The 24,834-nt window shown below is 42.5% G+C and overlaps 1 long non-coding RNA gene across 2 annotated transcripts in view; it reads right to left on the minus strand.

Moving 5' to 3' along the window:
- LOC112544557 (uncharacterized) overlaps window positions 1–24,834 on the minus strand; it is a 121,064-nt gene that overhangs the window by 26,810 nt on the left and 69,420 nt on the right. The window contains exons 2-3 of one of the 2 annotated variants that reach the window (XR_012902380.1): window positions 22,743–22,862; window positions 21,843–22,134 (exon numbers count right to left, since the gene is read on the minus strand). The exons of the other annotated variant lie outside the window; for it this stretch is intronic. This is a non-coding gene — a long non-coding RNA (uncharacterized LOC112544557). The remainder of the gene's footprint in view (window positions 1–21,842; window positions 22,135–22,742; window positions 22,863–24,834) is intronic. 2 annotated transcript variants of the gene reach the window in all.

The following is a 24,834-nucleotide window of genomic DNA, read 5'->3' on the forward strand; positions in this document are numbered from 1 at the left end:
ATGAAGTCTGACATGGCCATGGATTTGTCACTCTATATGTGAAAAATGAGCTAAAAAAAGGTATTACTTGCCAAGACCTGATTCCAATATGTGATTTGTTCCCTGAAATAGCTGATGAGATAGCAGACTCTCACTACAGAGCAGGGCAATTGGGGTGTTTAGTGATATCAAAAACAAGAGGAAACACGGAGCCCTGAGTTCAAGTCTCGATACATACATACAGTAATATATTGTGCTTTTTAACTCAATTCATATAGTTTCCTATGAACCTTATATGACCATTTTCAGAGGGAGAAGGGAAGATTTTTCTAATCAAATCTTTTTTCTCTCCATTTTTTCCACTGAAAACTTAAATGACTTAAATGGAAGGCTTTTAAATTCTCACTTCTATATATATGATCTAGTCAATCAACACAGCAGTGTCAAGAGAGTTTCTGTGGCGGATTAGGTAAAGGTCATGGGTTGGCTACTGGCACTTGATTTGGAACTCTGAAACTCAGCATTTTATTAGTTTATGTAACTACATTTCTAATGCTTAAAAAAACAACAAACAGTCTAGTAGCACCTTAAAGACTAACAAAACATGTAGATGGTGTCATGAGCTTTTGTGGGCACAGCCCACTTCTTCAGATAACAGGAGTGTTGGAAGTCCAGATCCAAGAATAAATAAGAGAAGGAGGGAGGTGGGGAGAAGGAAATAAATGGAGGAGAGGAAGAAAAAAGAGACAGTAAGTAAGATAAGTTTCAGAGGGATAGCCAACTTAGTCTGCAACAGGAAAAACTTAAAGAACAACAAATAGTCTAGTAGCACCTTAAAGACTATATAGTTACAAGAGGCCGATGAGAACCATTAGTTTGCACTTGGAAAGGAAGATGACCAACACCAGATTCTACACAGACATCAGGAACCATTAGCACCTTCATTGTTTAGTTGGTTGGTTAAGCCATTAAGATGTGGAAGATAATGTGCTATACATCCGATATCCCGATTCATACCATTTGCATAAGAATTAAACTTATGAATGAAGTTAAGTTCCAACCCTTCTCTGTGTATTTGGCTTGTGGAATTGGTCTGAAACAAAATGGACAATCGAGCCTGACCCTCCCTGAGATCTACACTACAACTATTGGTACTACAACAATTATAATTCCTTATGTACACATACTCTTTTTAGATAGACAGGCTGAATTCTTCCTGTGGGGTTTGGTGTACTCTCATCTCCCCACTGCCTTCAGCAGCAGACTGAGCAGAAATCAACTAGAGTTGAGAAGATCGCTGACTACCTCAGAAGAGATACTTGGAGGATCAGCGGGTAAACAGGCTAAGTTTTCAAAGAGGCCTACCTCCTAATGTACACTCCCAAGATGAATGCAGTCAGGGATGCTGGAACAATTTTGATAGTGGGGGTGCTAAGAGTCGTAGAACCAAACTGTAAACTCTGTGTATAATGCAAACCACTTCACACTAGGGAGTGCAGCAGCAGCACCTACCATGCAGTCATCCCTGCCTTCAATACCTGCATTTGCATACCTCGGACCCAAAATGCAAATTTTCTAGATTCAGTTCCAGAAGTTTCTGTGAAAACATGCCACCCTTTCCCCCATGTTCTGTACTAAGCAGGCTCATGGTCCCCCAGCAACTTCCTTTCTAAGAACGACACACTTGAAAAAAACAAGATGAAAGCAGAATGCGGGTAGACTGAAATATAGCAACTTGCACACAGATGCTGTGACAATGATGACCTTCATCTTCTTTCAACAATGCCCAGCAGGTAGCTTGTTCCTTTGCCTGAGCAAAGGGATGTAATAAGAGTTAGCCACTGGTTTTACTGGCAGTGAGTCACCGAATTAACAGTATTTCGAGGTTGTCGATTAGGAGGTCAGACAGCATTTGTTATAACCCAGTAAACTTGAAGAGATTTCTTAGCTCCACCTGCTGGGTCAAAAGGTTACAGCATTGACTCTCACAATGACTCATGACTTTATACCGTAAGGAGATTCTTACGGCAGAGAATGGACACAAAGCAAGAAAGAAGAAAGCAGCGTGCTGTGACCTTGGAGTCCAACTCAGATACCACTAAGATATGTCTAAGTTATAACAAGCTGTGTCACTCTCAAATTGGGCTTCTTTGCCATAAGCAGATTAATCAGGTACCTGACAGGATCTTTTTATACATACTCCATGATCCAGCGGATCAACAGTTGCCTATTATTATTATTAGTTAGATGCATAAACTACACATAAGATTTTGGCTCCTCTGATGTCAATGAGGCCAAGATTTTATATCTTACTTTTACTTTGATGGTTCCTACCTACCCAACTGAGCCCTGCATAGATGCATGGATCTGACAACATAGAGTGGATTGCAAGGATTGGGGCCCGTGTCTGCACTGCACCAGGAGCTCAGTATAAAACCTGGGATGGCTTCTCAGGGCACAGTCTCTTCTTTGGTCACTAAAATCTGGCTCAGGTAGCTGGAAGGGATGTCCACAGGAGTTACCGATAACACTGCTATTGTGGCAGTTTCCCTTACAGAGTTACCTAGAAATACATGGCGAAAAAACAACAAATAGTCCTGCAGCACCTTAGAGACTAACAAAAAAATGTGATGGTATCACGAGCTTTCGTGGGCACAGCCCACTTGTTCAGGTGAATAGAATAAGGGGCCTCAGGTACAAATAAATAGCAGAAAAAAAAAGAGGGGACGGAGAAGGGAAAAAAAGGAAAAGAAAAAAAATGTGTCAATTAGAGTGCTCATGCTACATGAGGCTAATAGCGTGGGCTGTAAGTGCCCGGTTCTTAGCTTCTGATGTCATTAGAGTGTGGAACGCAGCAGCCCATCCAATTCAGGTCTTTGTTAAAACCTTGATTCCAGGTGTCAAACTTGTAAATGAAAGCAAGTTCCGCAGCTTCTCTCTCCAGCTGGTTTTTTAAATTGCTTTTTAATAGTATAGTCACTTGTAATGGCAGCAGTGCAGAAATAAGCATGGCAATGCCGTACCATCTTTATTTCTGGGCTGTTGCTGGCAGCAATCTTTCTTCAGAGATGAACTCCTAGCCAGCAACCACCACTTTCCAGTTGCCCAGCTCTGAAGGCAGCACCACTGCCCACATCAGAAGTAAAGGCAGCAGTGTTGCGATCCCCCTTGTAATAACCTTGCAACCCTCACACAACTCCTTTTTGGACCAGAAACTCTAATAATTACAACTCGGCAAAATTTCAGATTTAACTCTGTGAAATCATGAAATTTCACATTTTTAAAATCGTATTACTGAAATTGACCAAAATAGGCCGTGAATTTGCTAGGGCCCTAATTGTAAGAGAAGCTCATATAAAGACACTCAGCAATAGACAAGCCAGTCATTAGGTTTGTTCTTGTCCAGGTGACCCCCAAACAACAAAATATAAACATTACACAGGTCAAATGAAAGACATGAAATTAAAGGACATGGCTTCATTTATCAGAGGGGTAGCCATGTTAGTCTGAATCTCAATAAACAATGAAAAGTCCTGTGGCACCTTATAGACTAACAGATTTATTGGAGCATAAGCTTTTGTGGGCAAAGACCCACTTTGCATCCATTGAAGTCGGTCTTTGCCCACGAAACCTTATGCTCCAGTAAATCTTTTAGTCTATAAGGTGCCACAGGACTTCTTGTGCTTCATTTAAACTCTTGATGGATTTTGTTTGTCAGCCCTGTTGGCAGACATGAGAGTATTTTTTGCTCGTGCATTGTCAGATTCCCATATTTTAAAAAAAGGTTTTATATATGCTCTGCCTATTTAATTGAACCAAAAAGCAGGATGTCCCAGCCATTTTGTCTATGCACCCAAGCAAAGGATAGAGGCAAATAAAATATATTTAGTTAAATACCATTGTCTGCCATTTGGATTCAAAACCAATGACATTAAAAGTTCATTAATCTTCCCATTCAAACAGACATATGGAAACAAGCCCAAGATTATATCTCTGTACTTGTGGTAATAATAGGTTCCTAGCCATTATATTCAGTTCCAGGGTATCAGTGTTCCTACTGGTCCCATTTATTCCCTGATGTTAACCCAATGAACTTTCAAACACTGGGTTTCTGATAGATTCAAATTAGTATTGCTCTAGATTTTTCATTTCCAAATTCTCTCTCTCTCTCTCTCTCTCTCTGTTTATTAGATCTGAATTAGGGATAAAATCAGCTTGTGAGAATCACTCACAATTGAAACTGAATTTAAATCATCCCAAACATCCAGCTATTTTTTATGTAAAGTGTGGCTCTTCATGTAAATATGGCTTCTATCCAAGCAGATATGTTGCCTTTATGTCATAACTGCTCATTTTTATTACAAAAATACATTAAAATTATTTTTTTTCTAGTTAGCCATGTAGGACCAGCACATCTTAGAGTAAGTGGTGCAGTGAAGCACTTTAGAAAGGGGTTGTTATCCCTGTTTTACAGCTGGAGAAGCTAAGGTAGAAGGGTGAAATAACTTGCTCAAAGTCCACAGGCAGTCACATAACAGAGCTAAGAAATATACCAGATTCTCTGGACTCCCAGTCTAGTACTCTGTCCATGTTAGATCCCTCATGCATTGTAACAGAATGGTTGTATGCTACACTTGTTCAGATGTTCCATCACTACAATGGTTTTTAGTGGCAGCCCTGAAAAAAAGGGCATATTTAAAACCTCATTACTAGAGAGTCTGCTTAAGCTCAAAGCAGCATAAGCTGGTGGTTCTATGTGGACTGAGGGTGGAGGATTGTTGAACTCTGTTGCTACTTAGGTGCATATACACAATTATATAAGTGATGAATGTGAAACTTTATGTAACTAATCTAAATGCATTCAGTCTCCTAGTTACCCTTTCTACCTAAGTGAAGCAGTAATAATGTTCAAAAAATGATATTTCCCAACCTCTTCCAGCTTTCTTTTTCATAAAGAACTGAGTTATTGAAGTAATACGCCAGGGAAATATTTGAATGCTACAGTGAGCAGTGGCAGTCACACAGAAAATTAGAACTATTCCAAAAACAAAAAACCCAGCAGCTAAAGTACATGGTAACCCTCATACCAATTTAACAATGGAAAAGTACTTGATCTATTTATCCTTTTAAAAAAACCCTCTATTTGTGACATCAGCCAGGCACTAATGAAAGCCCAATTAGCATATCAGCTTGAATGTACAGCTGGAGCAATGGATTTCTCTCTGCCATTATGTGAAAGAAACACCACGGCCCTAGCCAAAGAAGCTATTTGGTAGGAGAGATTTAGCTTCATAAAATACCCAGTTCCTCATGCATTAGAAACAAGGAATGTGCCAACAAATGCAAAATACTGATATGTTTCTCCCAGGAGACCAATGCAAATGAACTCTAGTTTTTTGAGCGGCGCTCTTTTAGGATTAATTCCAGAATAAAAACTTTCATTGCTAATTGATTTTGAAGACTTTGTTGGTCATTTGCTCATAAATCTGGGGGGTGAGATCTTAATGGGGTCTGTGCAAACATCAGGCCTGATCCTCCAAAGAGATCAGCACCCTGATCACACCCATGCAATTGTTTAGATGGCAGGCAGCAGTTACAAGGAAATGTGGTTCCTGGGGGAAATAATGAAGGGTAAAAGTAACACAGAAACTGTAAGTTGACTCTAGGCTCCCCGGAACTCTGTCAAACAATATAAATATGTACTTTTCTGTGAGCTGCTCAACCAGTGTATTATGCTCTCCACATATTAAAAACCTACATCAAGCTTGTACACCAAGGAATAGCAACAGTGTACTTTCTATAAATCAGACACTCTCAGATTTTTTATTCTGCTGCCTACCTTGGGCCTTTGGAAATCCACAACAACTAGCAGACTGTGTTCGCTATGCTCACCAATCCCCCTCTCTCTCACTGCTTTCGTGGCCAGAGCACATGATGACGTCATTCTGTCACCCAGCAGGAAAAACTTTATAGAGAGAGAGAGAGAGACAATGGGGATAAACCCCATATTCTTTGGCTGTAAAAGCACTTCAGATAAAGAACTGTTGCAAGCAGTATCAAGGCTGACACACATTTGAGTAGTTCTGATCCTGTCCATTAGAGGACAGCGACATATAACAAACTGGCTGGTAAGCATAACCAAATTGGTTTAGGGGGTACGTAAGAGCAGGCAGCCAGCCTTGTATAAGTGTCAAGCCATAAAGACGGAGGGCACAGCCTGGTGTGAATCAGGCTCTAAGACAATGGTGCACAATCCACGGTCCATGGACAGCACACAGTTCGTCAGGGTCTGTTGTTGGCAGGCTGCCAGACAGGTTTATTTTGCATTCACAGGTATGGCCACCCACAGTTCCCATTGGCCACAGTTCCCATTGGCTAGAACCCGTGAACTGCAGCTACTAGGAGCTGTGGGCAGCCATACCTGTGGATGCCAGGTAAACAACCTATCTGGCGGCCCACCTACGGCTTACCCTGACCTACCATGCATGGCCTGAGGGCTGCAGGTTTCCCACCACTGTTCTATGTGATCTGGAATAATGAAATGCATCACTAATTACCTTTAGTTTCCAGTCATGCCCAGAATAATGTGGAAGTCGAGAGGCTGTAGAGACAAATCACTCAGGCAATAAAAGAGACAACACAGGAGATAGAACAACAACCTCCTGGTGAGATGGATCTGAGAAATGGAGGCACTAATTCTGCAGCTGGTGCTCCTGCATGTAACTCCTAGAAGTTCTGTGTATGGAACAAAAGCAGGAGCAGACCCAGGGTTCACACCACTCATAGAAATAATTTGATTCTAACAAATTCAGTGCTCATCAATATTTTTTAGAACGAGAAACTGAAAACTTGTGTTTATTCACACAACAGCCTCAGCATGGGCAGAATGTGCAAGCTTCCCCTCATCCCATTCCAGGCCCTCAAAAATGTACTTCAACCACTTAAGCACCAAGGATTTCAGGTTCATGCCCTTCACTCTTTAGGATCTCTGGTGAGGCTACTAGCTGGGTGCCAGTTAGTTTTAATTGTGATAGAAATGTAGCCGTGTTAGTCTGGGGTAGTTGAAGCAAAATGCAGGACAATGTAGCACTTTAGTTTTAATTGATTTCCAAATGTTCTGAGCACTTACCATGCCATCTGAAGTAAATACAAGTCGCATGTGCTCAGAAAATCATGCTCTGAAAACTAGAAAATTGAGAAAGACCATCAGCCTATTTCACATAAGCCTCCAAAGAGGTTTTAATCACCAATGCCCTGAGTTACCCAATCTTCTTGTCTGGATGTGATACCTTTTGGAAATTATACAAAAATTATCTGTAGAGATCAATAACATTAATGATAAATAAATGAAACTGGGAGCTAAGGAGAGTGCTTAGAAAAAAGAGCTGTTATCACTGACTGCTTTTCAATCTGAATCCCATATTCACTGCACATGTTCACTCAGAACAGCATAAACTGATGTCAGCTTTTGCTACAGAGAAAAGCAGCAGGGCATCAAGCTGCAAAGTCTAACAGGAAGATATTACCTGTGGGCAGGGCCATCCTTAGGCATATGCAGAGTACGCAGCTGCCTAGGGCACCAGTATTTCTGGGGCACCACTCTGCTGGGACGGTCGGGAAGCAGTGGAGCAGTGCAAAAAGCTAGCACTCCCCCAACCGCCTCTGAAAGAAAAGGCGCCGGCTAGCCAGCTGCTTAAAGAAGCAGCAGACTTGTTTCCCGTTCCTCCCAGGTGACGCAGAGGCATAGGCAGGCGGGGGCAGAGGGAACAGTTGCTCCCGGCCAGCACACCAGGGAATTCCAGACAGGAGTGACTCCATGAGACCCACAGCGGGGAGGGAAGCACTTCCCCTCCCCACAGGAGCCGGCGCGAGCTGCCTGAACAGCTGGGGCTGTGGCACCCGGCAACTTAGTTCTGGCCCTTCTGCGCAGAGGGGGAGGTCAGGAGACCCGGGTCTGCGCAGCTCCGACTGTGCAAGCAGTGCGCTCTGCCCTGGGACTCCCGCACCCTCTCTCCCTCCCCCTCGTAGGACGGCATCGCCAAGGTAAGTTGCTGGGGTGCAACAGCCCCTGCTGCTCAGGCAGCGCGCATGCCAGCTGTTTGGAGAGGGGGAGTACAGTCACGCACTTTCCAGAAGTGCTACAGGATTGCCAGGTACTGGTTCCAGGTGCCCCTGTCCCCTGCCCACTGCCCCCACCAACACTGTCACCAGTACCCAGCACCACCGTCCCCAGCACCCTGCCACCCACTGTAGCACCCAGCACCACCCTGTCTCTGGTTCCAGCACCCTGCCAGCTGTGACGGCATCCTTGGGACCACATTAGTGAGGCTTGGGTTTGTTTGGTTTTTTTGGCATCTCACTTGTGTGGCCCCAACTGACTTTTCTGTGGGTCAGTGACCCTTGACTCAAAACAGGTTCCCTGCCCCTCTCATACATAAAGACAATGCTGAAACCTTTTGAGTTTAACATAATCTTTTATTTAAAAATGAAGCCTGGCCAACGTGCCCCCAATTGGGGCCAAATTCCCATCTCACTGCAGCATCATAACACTCCTGCACCACCTGACCCCAAATCTGAGCCTATCATACACTGGAACCACCTGTCCTGAGCCTCTTACATCCCCAAACTCCTGACTCCCCACATCCTCAGTCTTCTGCCACAACACTCCTGCACCATTCACACATGACAAATGTGTGTCCTGAGCCCATCATACTCACAACCTCCTTGCCCTGAGCCCCTCATGTATCCAACACAAACTCCTGCACCCTCACATCCATAAGCCTGTGACTTGCTCAGCACCCCAACCTTCCACCTGAGCCCAACACCCCCCAACCTGGAGCCCCCTCCCCAAGCCAGCATCCCCTTCTCCTGCATCCAAATTCCCTCCCAGAGCCTGCACTTCTCACCCCTTCCCACATCCAAATCCCTCATTCCCACCCCAGAGCCTGCACCTCCTGTCTCAACCCCATGAGAGTGTATAAGGGCTGGGGATAGCAAGTGATGGAGAGGAGGGCAACAGAGAGGATGGGGCCTCAAAGGGGTGGGGTCTTGGGGAAGGAATGTGATTTTAATGTATTGATGGGTTCCTTTTTTTTTTTTTTTTTTTTTTTGCGCTTGACAAACCTAGGGGTTCCTTGAAATTCTGAAAAGCTGAAAAGTGTTCCATAGCCAAATAAAATTGGGAAACACTGCAGTGGAGCATGTAACAGTAGGGCTGGGTCCTAGAGAGAGCCTAATGCGCTGCCTACAGCACAGACTGAGGGATGGGATTGGCTGCTGGGGTCTCTGGGAAGGGAAGGGAGTAGGGGTAGAAGAGCAAGTCAGGCATAGGGGCACCAGTTTAATAATCCTGCCTAGGGCACCATAAATCCTAAGGACGGCCCTGCCTGTGGGCCTTTACTAAAAATGGCTGCATTTTTAAGTGTCCAAGTGCAATCAAAACATTAGCCTCAACCTCACAAATAGCCATTATTAATATTCCTTCTGTTGTGCTTTTTTGCAGTACTTCATCAAAATCTGGTGTCCTTTAGTTCTTTCTCTGATTCTTGAATAATATGTTTTAGAGACGTATGAGTTTTAAAAACACTAGGAGCCATAATATTCAGATAACTCACTCTAGGAAGGATGGCTGGTATTTTCAAGTTGTTTTTCTGTCTTTAATATTTTTCATTTTATTGCTTCAGAGAAGGAACCTGATAGACAATCAAGATAAGAGGAGTAAAACCCAATTCTAGAACACAGGAATGACTTGGTATTTGTTTTCAACTAATACTCTTATCTTCTAAATGATCTATGGGGAAAGAAGAAAAATTAAGTTCTAACTCGGTCACTGTTTCCTCCTTGCTAAATGATGTATTTGTTAGAGAAGAAACAGGCGACTCAGAAGCGGATGGGGCAAACGGAACAGCTTTATTGCCCACACACATTTACCTCGGAATTCAACACAACGTCCAAGTGGCAACAATTTGGCACCAATTACACCCTTTTATTTATTTTAGTATGTTAATTCACACGTCTATTATTACTTTCCCTAACATCATATTTAGAATGTTAACTTTCATATAATGAATATTAACAAGCAGGTGACGAATATTATTCCCGCCCCTAATTACTATTTACAAAATTTCTAATTAAATCAACACTTTTTTACACTACAAACTTTTCATATCAACAGGTTACAGAAATTACAAGAGATGTAACCCTGAAAATATCTTCTACAGCACCAGTGAGGGTAAGTAAAAGACACAACAAAGAAGAGCAACTGCATACTTATCTATTTTTCAAGGATATAAAAATGAAGGGAAAGAGCATGTTTACACATCAGGAAGGATAATACCTGTTTTGGCCAGACTCTTAATCTATCTTTCCAGACTGTAGAAACAAAGGAAAAAAACACATTTTAGGGTAATGCCTGCTATGGCTGAACTCCTTAACCAGCAGATCCCTATTAATTTTTACATATCCCAACAGTATTTACTCTCATCACTGAGGATGGCAGTTATTATTTCGTTAACTTTTTTTAAGGATTTTATTTATGTTAGAAATTCTGCATTTTTTCCCATTGCCTTTAAGGAAAGACATCAGATTGATTTTTTTACCCCAAATTTTAGTTGCCTAGAAAATATGTTTTACAAAATGTAAGATCAGTAGAAACATGTTTTTAAAAAGCCCACTACAAACAGATCTTTTGTTTGGCTTTAAAAATACTCCCCCCTCATTGTTTGCAATTCAGACACCACAGCACTGCAATGCTATAGGTGAATCAAAAAGTGAAACAGACTAAAAAAAAGTGCAATTGATTTTTTCATCATCTAATCTCAGTGAAAATCAACAAGAACCCTTCATAAACAGTGAAAAGTGAATTTGTTATTTAACTGTGTGTCAGTTTCAATACTCTAAATGGAAACAGATAAGAATATTAATCTGAATTGGCAGTGCCCCATTAGTGTAGTATAGTGCTGTTAAAACTCACACAAACATACTATATTTACTTATGGTTTGTTTGGCCTGTAGGGCAGCAGAGAGAGAGTCTGGCTAGCCCCACTGGACACATCTCTTCAGATAAAATAATAACTGGCCTAAATCTTCATCCTATCTCTGGGGAAAAACAAATATTTTTAAGGTATGAAATTTTCTCCATACACCATCCTGGGTTTTCACACATCCATAGAGCATCTAGTAGTCAGGACTAGAAGCAAAAGTGCCAAAATATCACACAATAAGACTATTGTCATGATTTCTGCTCCCCAAAGAAGGCTGGCTAATGAAGATAAGGGCTTGGTTCTCCATTACCTTTCAACTTGAAATAATTTACCTTTGTTTAATGATGGAGCAAAATGTTCCCAAACCAAAACTATAGTTGTTTACACTCACTTTGCTCAGGTGTAAGTTAAGTTCATAAGGCACTGGGGTCTGCTTTTGCAGAGTATGTGCACCTGCATGTAGGAGAACTGCCAATATAGGAAGGCTAAAGGCAAAATAAGGAAATTAATGGATTCCCAAAGACAGCCGCTTCCAGTGGCTCATATACTGAACTATTGACAAGGGCTGTTAGTTCTTTACTTGCTTTCACCAGCTGCCTTGGATTATTTGCAATACAAAGCATGAGAAACATTTGTTTGTTTCCTGAGATGGCACATTTCAGAAAATCTCGCCCCACAAACACTGTTTCTCAATTATTTTCTTCAGTGAAGTTGTGCCTATAGGAATGTCTGATTCCCCAGAGAACACCTTCTGACAGCTTAGATTACTAAATCACCACATGTAAATTTTCCATGCACACAGGGTAATTATTTTTATGAATCGCAGCCAGTAAAATTTCAATAAACCAGAATGCATTTTGAGACTATTCTAACTGGCACTTCGATGCCACCATGCCATTGAAGCCTGCATCTTTCTGAAGCAATCCATTCATTTTAGTGCCAGATTTACTATATTCCATGTCAGTTTGGTGTTCCCTCCCATAACTTTTATTGCTGACAATTTTTTGACATCAGAAATAAAGAATTATGAGATTGAGGGTTATACAAACAACTAGAATGACTAAAACAAATCCCACAGCATTTAATATTTCCAGTCTGAATAATTATTTGTATCCCTGATTTGGGGTCTACATCACACATTACAGGCAATCCCCGGGTTACATGGATCTGACTTACATCGGATCCCTACTTACAAACGGGGTGAGGCAACCCCGCACTAGCTGCTTCCCCCCAGCAGACCAGGGAGACGCGAAGCTAGTGCCCCCCTCCAGCAGACCAGGGAGACGCGAAGCTAGCGTGTCCCCTCCTCCCCCCAGCAGACCAGGGAGACGCGGAGCGGCTTTTCTCAGCAGACACCTCAGCTTGAGAATAAAGGACTGAGGGAAGTGAGGTGTGGGAGAATAAAACTGAGCTCTGGAGAAATGTTTGGCTAGAGTTTCCCCTACAATATGTACCAGTTCCGACTTACATACAAATTCAACTTAAGAACAAACCTACAGTCCCTATCTTGTACGTAACCCGGGGACTGCCTGTACATTACATATTTGGGTTTTAACGGGTTCAGCAGCCTGGATACCATAGTGAGGTGCATTTTAAAATGACCATGAAGATATTGGCTAGAGAGAACTGCAGCACACTTCTACATTATCTGAAATAGCTGATGAATGAAGAGTTCAAAGGATGTCTCTATTTTTCAAAGAAAAAGACACAATATAAGGAAAAATATATCATATCTAATCTAGTATTTAGAGAAGACAGATTATTTTTGACAAAAGCACTAGAGAATGAGGTCAAATTATTGGCTCTGACACAGACATCTAATCTTGGGCAAGTTTTCTCAATTTTTGCTTTCTCCGTTCCCCACCATAAAATGTATCAGAGGTATCAGAGGCACAGGGAGGCTATACCTCCCCAAACAGACACGTGCGGCCCACCCCCACTATCCCTCCTGTTTCAAAAGGGCTCTCCGTCTGTGCTTGGCTGCTTCACCTCCCCATGCTTTGGGGCTGGAAATGTAGGGGCAGTGCTGGCTGGCTTCACTCCACCCACTTCAGGCATGCTGGGTCCATGCTACCTGGCCCTCCTGAGCTCCAGGGCCAAGGGGAGGACAGACTGAGGCCAAGTCTGTTCACCAAAGCCCAGGGGGTGGGTGGGTTGTGACTGCACTGCCCAGCCTCCCTGCACTATGGGGCTCGGAAGACAGGGTCTGTGCTGGCCAGCAACCCCACACTCCAGAGTTAGGAAGCTGCAGGTCACACTAGTCAGCCTCCAGCACTCTGTGGCCTGTAGGGGCCAGCAGCTACAATGAAGAGATCTGGGCCTGGGCAGAAGGATTGGTGCTTGGTGTGATGGTTTCATACCCCACCCCCATACTTTATAAAATGGACTTATGGGCATAAATATGCATCACTCAAAGATGCTTTGGACAAAATACCTCATGTAACCTATCAAGCTTCATGTCTCAATCTGTTGGATCTGTATTTTGGTGTATGTATCGTTCTTGCAGGAAGAATAACAGGTAGTTCAATTTAGGGGCTTTAATTCGAAATATCGGGTCCCTGCTGCCTGTAGATGCAGGCAGCTAGTCTGGACTTGTAAATTTCAAAAAATGGCGACTGGCCAGGAAGATGCAAATCAACCACAGGATATTTAAATCCCGGACTTGTTTTGCAACTTCCAATGCCTACATTAGCCTCCCTGGTTCGAACTAGGGGACTGGTGTAGACATACCCATGGAGTATGGAATGGCTTATGGTTTAACATGTGCAAATGAAAGTCATCAAGGTGTTTCCCTCAAAGTCTGGGTGATCATCTGTAAACAGCCTCCTTTGTGACCATCCCAACTGGTAGGGGCTGAGCAGGTAGTTTTTCATAGAAGAGAATGTTAAAAAAAGAGAATTCCTGTCTGAAAGGGAAGCTATTTAAGATACAACGTTTTTCAGTTTGTGGTCTTTTGCTGGCATGGGACTCCCGAGAGAATGAACCAGAGACCGCAGGGAACTTCCCTGGTGTGGAGGCTTAGCTGGAATAAGAGTTTGGGGGAGTGTTTATAATAAGGTTGAGTGTGTGTTAGAATGAGTGGTTTTTGTTATTTTAAATTTGTCATTCACCTTGTTCTGTCTTTTTTCACTTGCAACTTCTTAAATCCTACCTCTTGTACTTAATAAAATCACTTTTATTTACCATCAAGTCCAGTGTACATAATTGTTACCTAGGGGAGCAATCAGTGTGCACATCCTCCCTTCATTGTCAAAGGGGGCTTACCTGAATAATTTATTTGAGGTTCTGATCCCAGTTCGGGAGTGGTATCCCAGGAAGCTGGACCCAAAACTGCATTTTCCTCAGACCTGAAGAGTTTTAGTGTCTGAACTGCTCCTTGTGGGGGCAGTGACCTTAGCTCTGTGGCTTGGCTGGGGGAGACCAGGAACCTGGCCCAGCAGGACAGAGCAGTGAGAAGCCCCAGAGAGCAAGGAGGCGAGTGTCAGTGGCTTTGTCAGCACTCCAGGAAGCACCCCCAAGGGGTCTTCTCTGACCACATCCCATCACACTTGGGGGCTAGCCTCCCCAAGCCAGCCGTGCACCCATAATAATAATACTTTCTTTTTCCTGCCCTTTGTCTGTCTTTTCTACTCACACTGGAAGCCCAGGGCATGGATTGTCTTGTACTGTGTTTGTACAGCATCTGAGGTCAAGACAGGAGGATTTCAGCAGGGCCAAAGTATGACATTCTGAGGCCCTAAGCTATGTCAAGTGTAAGAGGCCCAATACCATAAAAATTAATAATATTTATATTTTCATAGAAAGAAACTGACAATATAAACACAAATGCTATGTGTTCTCACAGAAAAACAAGAGAATATATCATTTTTTTCACCATAAATAATGAAAATTATTCTTTTTTCATATGAGTAGATGGAAAAACCATTTGATTAATTTTGTTAGGGAAATATAAAGTTTATCTAAAATATATTTACAAATGTTTATTCCAATTTAATTTTCACTGCAAGCAGTGACTTATTAGGATTTTCTTTTGACATACTATAAAATTACAGTGAAGGTTCCTGGAACTGACAGAGAAGGAAACCAACACAAATTTATCCTCCTCAAAACCCATAAGACAATCTCCTGCAAACTCAATCATTTGAAACATAAATAGTTAGTTAAGCAGGAAGTTGCATGCACACTGCAAAACACAACTGCACATATGTATAAATCAAAAGAACAAACAACACACTACCAGTTAAGAAAATTCAGAAAATCAGGAGCAAAGGCATTATATGACTGAGTGCACTGAAGTGTAAACAAATGATGGCAGCCTTCTAACGGTTACCAGTCAAAGGGGATGCTGTACCTGACATCACTGCTCGGACAAGTCCCATACAAATTAGTGCTTGGCAGAATTGCTTCACAACACTGCTGTCTCTGACCTCACATTTTTCCCAATTTTATCAGCAGTGAGATTGTTTTATTTTATTTAAAGTATGAAGGCCCAGTCAGAATTTTACTAGTAGGGGCAGGTCAACAAAATGCTGCCTATGTCAGAAGCTGGGAATGGGTGACAAGAGATGGATCACTTGATGATTACTTGTTCTGTCCATTCCCTCTGGGGTACCTGGCATTGGCCATTGTCAGAAGAGAAGATACTAAGCTAGATGGACCTTTGGTCTGAACTATTTTAGCCGTTCTTATGTTTTTAGGAGATTGATAGCAGATTTGCTCATAGAAATACTCATTTTACAAGTTAAATTATGGTTTCTCTCGGTCCTGGCCTCCTACCTGTCAATAATGGACAATTAGTGAAGGGTAAGGATATTTGTGTAGCCAGATATGTATATTTTTGGCATATTTAAACAAAAATGTCTATATTTAGAGAAAAACTTTTTTCCCCATCTCTCCTTTATGTCTTGATCAATTTTGATAACATTTGAAATGGAGTCCATTTTTTTTAAGAGGTCCCTCATATAAAGAGGCCCTAAGCTGTAGCACTGGACTTCAGTAATATGGATCTACTATAGTGGTGGGTTGTGCGGGCCTGCAATGTGCAGGAATTCAGTCTAGAGGATCAAGAGAGTCTCTTCTAGCCTTACAGTCTATGAGTCATGGGGCACTACTTATGGCTGGGACCTCCATGTGCTATTATAATGCAAATAATAAAGAACAATAAAATCCAAAATAGATGAGCAGAACATATCTTTCAAATCCAGAGAGGAGCAAATGGAGAAGGATTTATAAATCAAATAATATGATCAGAGAGGGAGCATATGCCAGAGACCAGCTGTACAATTTTCAAGAGCAACTTTAGCCCATTTTCAGCAATGACATAGAGGGTCAGATCAGAGAAGTATACTCATGTCTATAAACGCAGATAGGTGCTTTTGGAAATCCCACTAGGGCACTAGGTACCTAACTCTCATTTACTTCATGAGGAAGTCAATTGTATTTAAGCTTCTAAATCACTTACGTGGCTTTGAAAATTTTACCCTGGGCTACCAGGCTGGCAGTCAGGAAACTCAAGGGCTGCGTCTAGTCTGGCATGATTTTCTGCAAATGCTTTTAACGGAAAAGTTTTCCGTTAAAAGCATTTGCGGAAAAGAGTGTCTAGATTGGCACAGACGCTTTTCCACAAAAGCACTTTTTGCAGAAAAGCATCCGTGCCAATCTAGACGCGCTTTTCCGCAAAAAGCCCCAATCGCCATTTTCACAATCGGGGCTTTTTTTGCGCAAAACAGATCTGAGCTGTCTACGCTGGCCCCTTTGTGCAAAAGCTTTGCGCAAAATGACTTTTTCCCGAACGGGAGCAGCATAGTATTTCCGCAAGAAGCACTGATTTCAGACAGTAGGAAGTCAGTGTTCTTGCGGAAATTCAAGCGGCCAGTGTAGACAGCTGGCAAGTTTTTCCGCAAAAGCACCTGCTTTTGTGGAAAAACTTGCCAATCTAGACACAGCCAAGTTCTACTCCCAGCTTTGCTACTTACACAGAAGGTTACTTGTCCTCTCCCTGAGCCTAATTTTGAAATATATAGCTTTTATGGAAGTTAAGCTGTTTCACAGATGTACTGAAAGGCTTAACTCATTAGTATTTGTAAAACACTTTGAGATGCTTGATGGAAGGCTTTATAAATATGGTACCTTTATAAACAAGGCCTCTGATGTCAAATGCAATCATCCATAGGAAGGAACATAAGAGCTGTTTAACATCACAGACCACACTACATTTTTAATTTCTCATTGAACCTCTTGGGGCAGTTGAGTGGCTGAGCTTGAAGTGTGGAGCACCTCAGTGATTCTGGTACCTACCAGATCTAGGCGCTTTGTCTGGCACGATGCAACTGCTCACCCGGAATGAGAACAGAACCAAAACAGGCATCTTTCAGGTCAAAATATATTTATACCTGCACTTATACCAACACAATGCCCCCCCAACCATCCTGGAGTGCTACTTACTGAATCACCCACTTCACTTTCAAAAGCACTGTTACCCTTTTTTGACCTGAACTTGTCAAATTCAAGGCTCTGGGGATGTTCCAACTGGGAGCAGAAACTAATGATGGAATCCAGTATTTGCTTGGATGGAAACTTGACAAGGAGCTGCCTAAAAACATCATTATCAAACTTGGTTTCCTTTTAACTTCAAAATGCTTCATTCAACCAAGGCCACCTCTCCAGGCAGCTCCAGTTGTTTGGGACTTGACTGAATTACAGGGAGGAAGATTAGGTTGATGCAAAGTGCCTCAGAAACCATGGCCATGCCTCCTTTTCCCTCGTCATGCCCTTGTCCAAATCTTGCTGCTGCTTCTTTCATCCTCTCTCTAAGATTCAGCCTTTTCTATCCATTTACTCTGTTTTCCAGGCCCTCGCCTTCTTTTATGACAACTGCAAACTCCATTTCTCTGATGTTCTTTACAACATGTCCACTCACCTCTTGTCCATTTAAAATGCTGCTGCTACCATCATGTTCCACTAATTTACACCTGTTAGGTCCATCACTGTGACCACAGCATCTCCTCCCTTTGAGTTCATCAGAGACCCATGAGGCACAACATGGCAATCGGCATGCTATGTGTACTCAACAAGAGCTAGCTTAGAAACATTTTTATTGGCACACTATAAGCACTGGATCTATTGCATGCTAAGGAAGCTCCTAACACCACAACAATAGAGACAGTAATGTTACTACTTTTAGCCCAATAGCACTGGTTTAAATTTCAAAACTTTGCTTTGGAACGTCTTTGTTCTCAGAATGCTTCTTTTCTTTTCTTTTTTTTAAGTTGGAGGTCTCTCATTCTTTTGCCTGCATGGGATTCCATATTGCTGTGTATTTAGTCTGGTCCTGTTGTAAAGTTATATGATTTCTTTTTCCTTGTTGCATGCAATGGTTTGTGGCTGCCGAGCCATAGGCTTGCTTGAGATATTTTGGTACAGTGGAGATGTCTGTAGTGTTATTGTCCTACGCGATCACTGTTCGATTGATGAACAGAGATGTAAGCTATAGGGCTGTCAGACTATTATTTTCCCATGTATTAAAAGTAACACAAGTATATTTTTTAAAACTAGTTCTGACTAAGGAAGAATCCAGCATTAGAACCTCACCTCTGAAGTTCATTAAGCAGAGCTGCTTATCCTTCTACAAGGATTGTGCTACATGTCCTCTTTGCTCCCACCTCATAGACTCATAGACTTTAAGGTCAGAAGGGACCATTATGATCATCTAGTCTGACCCCCTGCACAGTACAGGCCACAGAATCTCACCCACCCCTCCTAGAATAATCCTCTCACCTATATCTCAGATATTGAAGCCTTCAAATACTTTGAAGACCCCAAGATGCAGAGATCCTCCAGCTGTGATCTGTACCCCATGCTACAGAGGAAGGCGAAAAGCCTCCAGGGTCTCTGCCAATCTACCCTGGAGGAAAATTCCTTCCCGACCCCAAATATGGCGATCAGCTAAACCCTGAGCATGTGGGCAAGACTCACCAGCCAGACACCCAGAAAGTTCTCTATAATAACTCCTATAATCCCTCCATTGACCTATTTCCCACTGATAATGAATGGTCAATTAGTTACCAAGATCATGTTATCTCATCAAACCATCCCCTTCATAAACCCATCTAGTTTAATCTTGAAACCAGATAGATCTTTTGCCCCCACTACTTCCCTTGGAAGGCTGTTCCAGAACTTCACTCCTCTAATGGTTAGAAACCTTCGTCTAATCTCAAGTTTAAACTTCCTACTAGCCAGCTTATATCCATTTGTTCTTGTGTCCACATTGGTATTAAGCTTAAATAATTCCTCTCCCTCCCTGGTATTTATCCCTCTAATATATTTAAAGAGTGCAATCATGTCCCCCCTTGGCCTTCTTTTGGTTAAGGTAAACAAGCCAAGCTCCTTAAGTCTCCTTTCATGAGACAGGTTTTCCATTCCTCGGATCATCCTAGTGGCCCTTCTTTGTACCTGTTCCAGTTTGAATTCATCCTTCTTAAACATGGGAGACCAGAACTGCACACAGTATTCCAAATGGGGTCTCACCAATGCCTTGTATAATGGCACTAACACCTCCTTATCTCTACTGGAAATACCTCGCCTAATACATCCCAAGACCGTATTAGCCTTTTTCCCGGCCATATCACAATGGCGGCTCATAGTCATCCTATAATCAACCAGGACTCCAAGGTCCTTCTCCTCCTCCGTTACTTCCAACTGATGTGTCCCCAGCTTATAACTAAAATTCTTGTTATTAATCCCTAAATGCATAACCTTACACTTCTCACTATTAAATTTCATCCTATTGCTATCACTCCAATTTACAAGATCATCCAGATCTTCCTGTATGATATCCCGATCCTTTTCTGAATTGGCAATAGCTCCCAACTTTGTGTCATCTGCAGATTTTATCAGGACACTTCCACTTTTGGTGCCAAGGTCAGCGATAAAAAGATTAAATAAAATTGGCCCCAAAACTGATCCCTGAGGAACTCCGCTAGTAACCTTCCTCCAACCTGACAGTTCACCTTTCAATATAACTCGCTGTAGTCTCCCCTTTAACCAGTTGCTTATCCACCTCTCAACTTTCATATTAATCCCTATCTTTTCCAATTTAACCAATAATTCCTCATGTGGTACTGTATCAAATGCCTTACTAAAGTCGAGGTAGATTAGATCCACTGCATTTCCTTTATCTAAAAAATCTGTTACTTTCTCAAAAAAGGAGATCAGGTTGGTTTGGCACGATCTACCTTTTGTAAAACCATGTTGTAATTTGTCCCAGTTGCCATTAGCCTCAATGTCTCTAACTACTCTCTCCTTCAAAATTTTTTCCAAGATCTTGCAGACTACAGATGTCAAACTAACAGGCCTATAGTTATCCGGGTCGCTTTTTTTCCCTTTCTTAAAAATAGGAACTATATTAGTAATTCTCCAGTCAAATGGTTCAACCCCTGAGTTTAGTGATTCATAAAAAATGTTTGCTAATGGACTTGCAAGTTCATGTGCCAGTTCCTTTAATATTCTTGGATGAAGATTATCTGGGCCCCCCGATTTACTCCCATTAAGCTGTTCAAGTTTGGCTTTTACCTCGGATATGGTAATATCTACCTCCACATCCTTAGTCCCATTTGTTATGTTACCATTATCCCTAAGCTCTTCATTAGCCTCATTAAAGACTGAAGCAAAGTATTTGTTTAGATATTAGGCCATTCCTAGATTATCCTTAACCTCCACTCCATCCTCAGTGACTAGCGATTCTACTACTTCTTTTTTTGTTTTTTTCCTATTTATATGACTATAAAACCTTTTACTATTGGTTTTAATTCCCTTTGCAAGGTCCAACTCTACCTGACATTTAGCCTTTCTCACTTTGTCCCTACATGCTCTAACCTCAATAAGGTAGCTTTCTTTACCTGTGCAAGGTAGCATACAAATATGCCTGCCAAGCCAACCTGTAGGAAAAATGAGAAATCTCTATTTCCACACAAAGTCCACATGCTAATGCTTGAAGGTAATGGTCCACATTCTGCTCTTAGTTGCACCTGCCCTTTTTCACTGGTGTCAGAGGATTAGCAGTGAGCACAAACAAAAACAAACACTGGCTTTTTAAGGGCCTGCTACAAAGCCCATTGAAGTCAGCAGGATTCTTTCCATTGATTTTAATGGGCTTTGGATCAAGCCCTCATCTTGGATTGTTTTATAATTTGTGTTCCCCCTTCTATATCTGCAAGCAGCAGCAGAAAAGAGTAGCACAAATTTATCTCAAGGAATGTTCCCCACTGAATTTTAATGGTTTTACATCAGGCTGAATCTCAGGTCAAAAGTATTTGATAGGGAATCTTAATTATTCAGGGAGGCCCACAATTGTCTTGTAACCAAGGAGCCAAACTTAATGGACACATACGTTTAAGATGTATTTTAAGAAGATTAAATATTTACAGTAGGGGCAGGCCTGGAATCTTAAACTCACATTTGTCAACCAGGAAAGGAGTTTCTCTTCCATAGGAACTGAGAGCTCCTCAGTCGAGGTTAGCCTGAGAGACAAGTAACATTTTTTGGCTCTTGAATGGCATAATATTTGCTTTTGTTTGTCTTTCCTAGATTAAGAGGATTGAATTGCTGCTTGAGTTTACTAGCAGGATCTGGTGCCTTCTCATGATACTTTTGGCAAGCCCTGTTCCCGTTTTATTGTCAGAGTCATTTTCCATTACTCCTTAATAACAGAGGACTGGACAAAATCTTCTCAGCTAAACAAGTACAACATGTATAGCTGCATACATAATGAGCCAGATTTGGCTCTGAGTTATATTCAGTGGCATGACACCAGCACAAACAAATGAAGAATTTGGTCCAGTAATTTATTTAGAATACACATTTTTTAAAAAGAAAAAAGGATACCTTAATCCATCAGTGTCCCAGTGTTCCAAGATTTTTTTATTCCATGTCTCTGTCTTTAGTTACAATAAGCAGGACATGAACAGATGCTTACCACAACCAGCAGCCCAATAAATTAGGAGAACTTTTAGCTATTTAGGCAACTTTAGGCAGCCGACTCATGCAAATCATATGTGCAGATCACCCACTGATTGTCCACTGGGTTCACATAGGCCTGGCTCATTGACCACAGCTGCCTGCAATATGTGCACCATGGACTGACAGATGGGTTCACAGTTTTCTCATCAGTTCAATTCTGAAAAAAAAAAAAATTCCGTGGTAAGAAAGCTCACTGAAACTTTGTCTGTAGTTGAACCCCTGAAAGATAAATCCCTGTCAGAATGAATCACAAGTTGAGTAAATGTCTTAAGTCATGCTAAGGAGAACAGAGAACAGAACATAGGCCAAAGTGATATTCAAAATGCAGGTCTCTCAATAGAACAATGAGTGTGGATATTCATCGGGAATGTGTTCTAGAGATCTAGACGGTCTAGAAATGCAGCCTGTCTCTGCAATTCCAAGAGAAAGAAATAAAGGTGGCCTAATACAAATTTTCACTACTGGTGAAACAATGTTCAGATGCAATTAATTTAACAACCAAATCCAGCTCCACAGCAGTGACTGCTGCCATTTTGAGTTCTGTTACTTCTGGAAGAACTTTCTGTCATTTCAAAGATGATATCACACAGTTCAGCTTTTGACTGTTGCTGTGAAAGCACTTCCAGATTTACAGCCTCTGGAAGGAGCGGTCTCAGAGTAGTCAGACTGGCTCATTCCTGTCCTGCTAGTTACCCAAAGCACTTGTCAGTCCCTACAGCACTAATGTGGGCTAGAAACATTTTATGACAATAAAAATGACCTTACCATTCTGAAAGTCACCTGACACTCACATTCAGGGGAGTGTCAGTAAATTGGCAGCTGCTGTTGATAGATTCTTGTGTCACTCAGTTTCCACTGATGTAGGCACTGAATGGACAGACATTTCTAAGAAAACATTTTAAAAATGAATTTGTGCTCAGTAAAACAGTCATGGGGATGCATCTTAGGGACGTGCATTTGACGAAGTGGGTCTTTGCCCACGAAAGCTTATGCTCCAACACTTCGGTGAGTCTATAAGGTGCCACAGGACTCCTTGCCGCTTTTGCAGTCTTGGAGATGTAATTCACCCCGATGCAGAAAGCAATCAAAGCCCACACGCTACTGAAGTCCACATGCCTGGCTTCTTTCTGCACAGGGTGAATTTCCTCCTACATATTAGAACTAATTGCTTCCGATTTTCATTAAAGGTTAAATGAATTAATCAAACTAGGATTGGGTTGAGAAAATCTGCCCTTTAAGTGTACTGGGTTCCATCTCTACGCTAATTAAACAGTGGAACAAGTTCAACAGGCAAGCTAGACCAGTGGTTTTCAAACTACGGGTTGTGACCCCGGACTGGGTCGTGGAATGTCAGGTACTGGGTGGCATTGCGCAGGGGGATCAAGTGACCAATGGGGGTGCTAAGGCAGCAATCTGCTTGTCCTGGCACCGCAGTCTGCGCTGCGCCCCAGAAGTGACTGGCAGCAGTCTTGGCTCCTATTTGGGAAGGGGGGGAGGGATGGAGAAAGAGTGCACAGGGCTACATACACTGCCCCTGCCCGGAGCACTAGCTCCGCACTCCCATTGGCTGGGAACCTGCTGCTGGCGGCTTCTAGGACACAGCATGGTCTGCAGTACCAGGACAGGCAGTAAGCTGCCTTAACATCACCGCTGCACCACTGACCAAGAGCCACTCGAGGTAAGACCCTCCTGCCACACCCCTGATACCCCCAAAGCCAGAGCCCCCTCCTACACCCAAAATATCTCATCCTCAGCCCCATCCTGGAGCCCATACTCTAGTCAAATTACATTGGGACACAGGCATCAACAATTTTTTTCAACTAGATCATGAGAAAAAAAAAGTTTGAAAACCACTGATCTAGAGGAACATTCCATAGCATAGTGTTTAGGGACACCTGTTCTTTTCTCCTTCTACACCTGACCCCCACCCCAGCGCTTTTGGATCCTAGTGTTGATCCTGTGATTCTCTAGGTGCCTAAAAGTTTGGGACTGTATCGCTCAGGATCACATACAAAAGTCCTTTTAGTAGATCACAACCTAAGAGCTCAGCCCTGAAAAGCACTTAGCATCTTTCCAAATATCAAAGACCTGAGGGCACTCAGCACCTGCAGGAGATAATCAACACAATTTGTAGAATTAGGCCTTAAAATTGGAAACATTTATGTCAGAAGGCCAGCTCCAAAAGCTACTGAAGAAAATTCTAGGGACTACAATGGGTTTGGGGTCAGACCCAGAGAGCAAAAACAAAACAAAAAATCCCTCTTCTGCTCTCTCAAAAAATACATTTGCTATCAAGCCTTGTCCTTACCCAAGAAAACATCAGATTGGTTTAGAGGAAGCCTGGGCAAAATATGGCCAGTGTGCAGGATCTGGCTCACCAAGCGCAGGCAGGCTCCCCTGCTTGTCCCACAGCCCCACACACTGCTCAGAAAAGTGGCTATGGGGTCGTTTCTCTTTTAAAACGGTGAATCTGGAAAGGAGGTGAGAAGGCTTCATGCACTGCCCCCATCCCCAGCACAATCCCTGGAGGAAGCACCGTATCCCCTCCCCTCTAGCTCAGTTATTCACACAAGCACATGGCTATGCTGCCTATGCAGGCAGGCTAGCTGGCTGAGAAACATTTTAAGCTCTGCAAGCATTTAACTCTGCAGGCAGGCAGGGTGGTTGGGCTTCTGGCTGGTAAGTCTCCTGACCAGAGCCTGCCTCTGGCACCCCAGCCCCTCCCTCCTTCCTCCTCCCTCAGCCCCCCACTCAACATACCCAAACCCTCCGTCCCCCTTCTGCACCCATACTCTTTCCTAGATCTGGCACCCCAATCCCCTGCTCCAGATCACAGTCCGCTCCTACCCTAGGTCAC

Source organism: Pelodiscus sinensis, chromosome 3 (assembly GCF_049634645.1).
Source record: "Pelodiscus sinensis isolate JC-2024 chromosome 3, ASM4963464v1, whole genome shotgun sequence".
NCBI classification, from domain to species: domain Eukaryota; kingdom Metazoa; phylum Chordata; order Testudines; family Trionychidae; genus Pelodiscus; species Pelodiscus sinensis.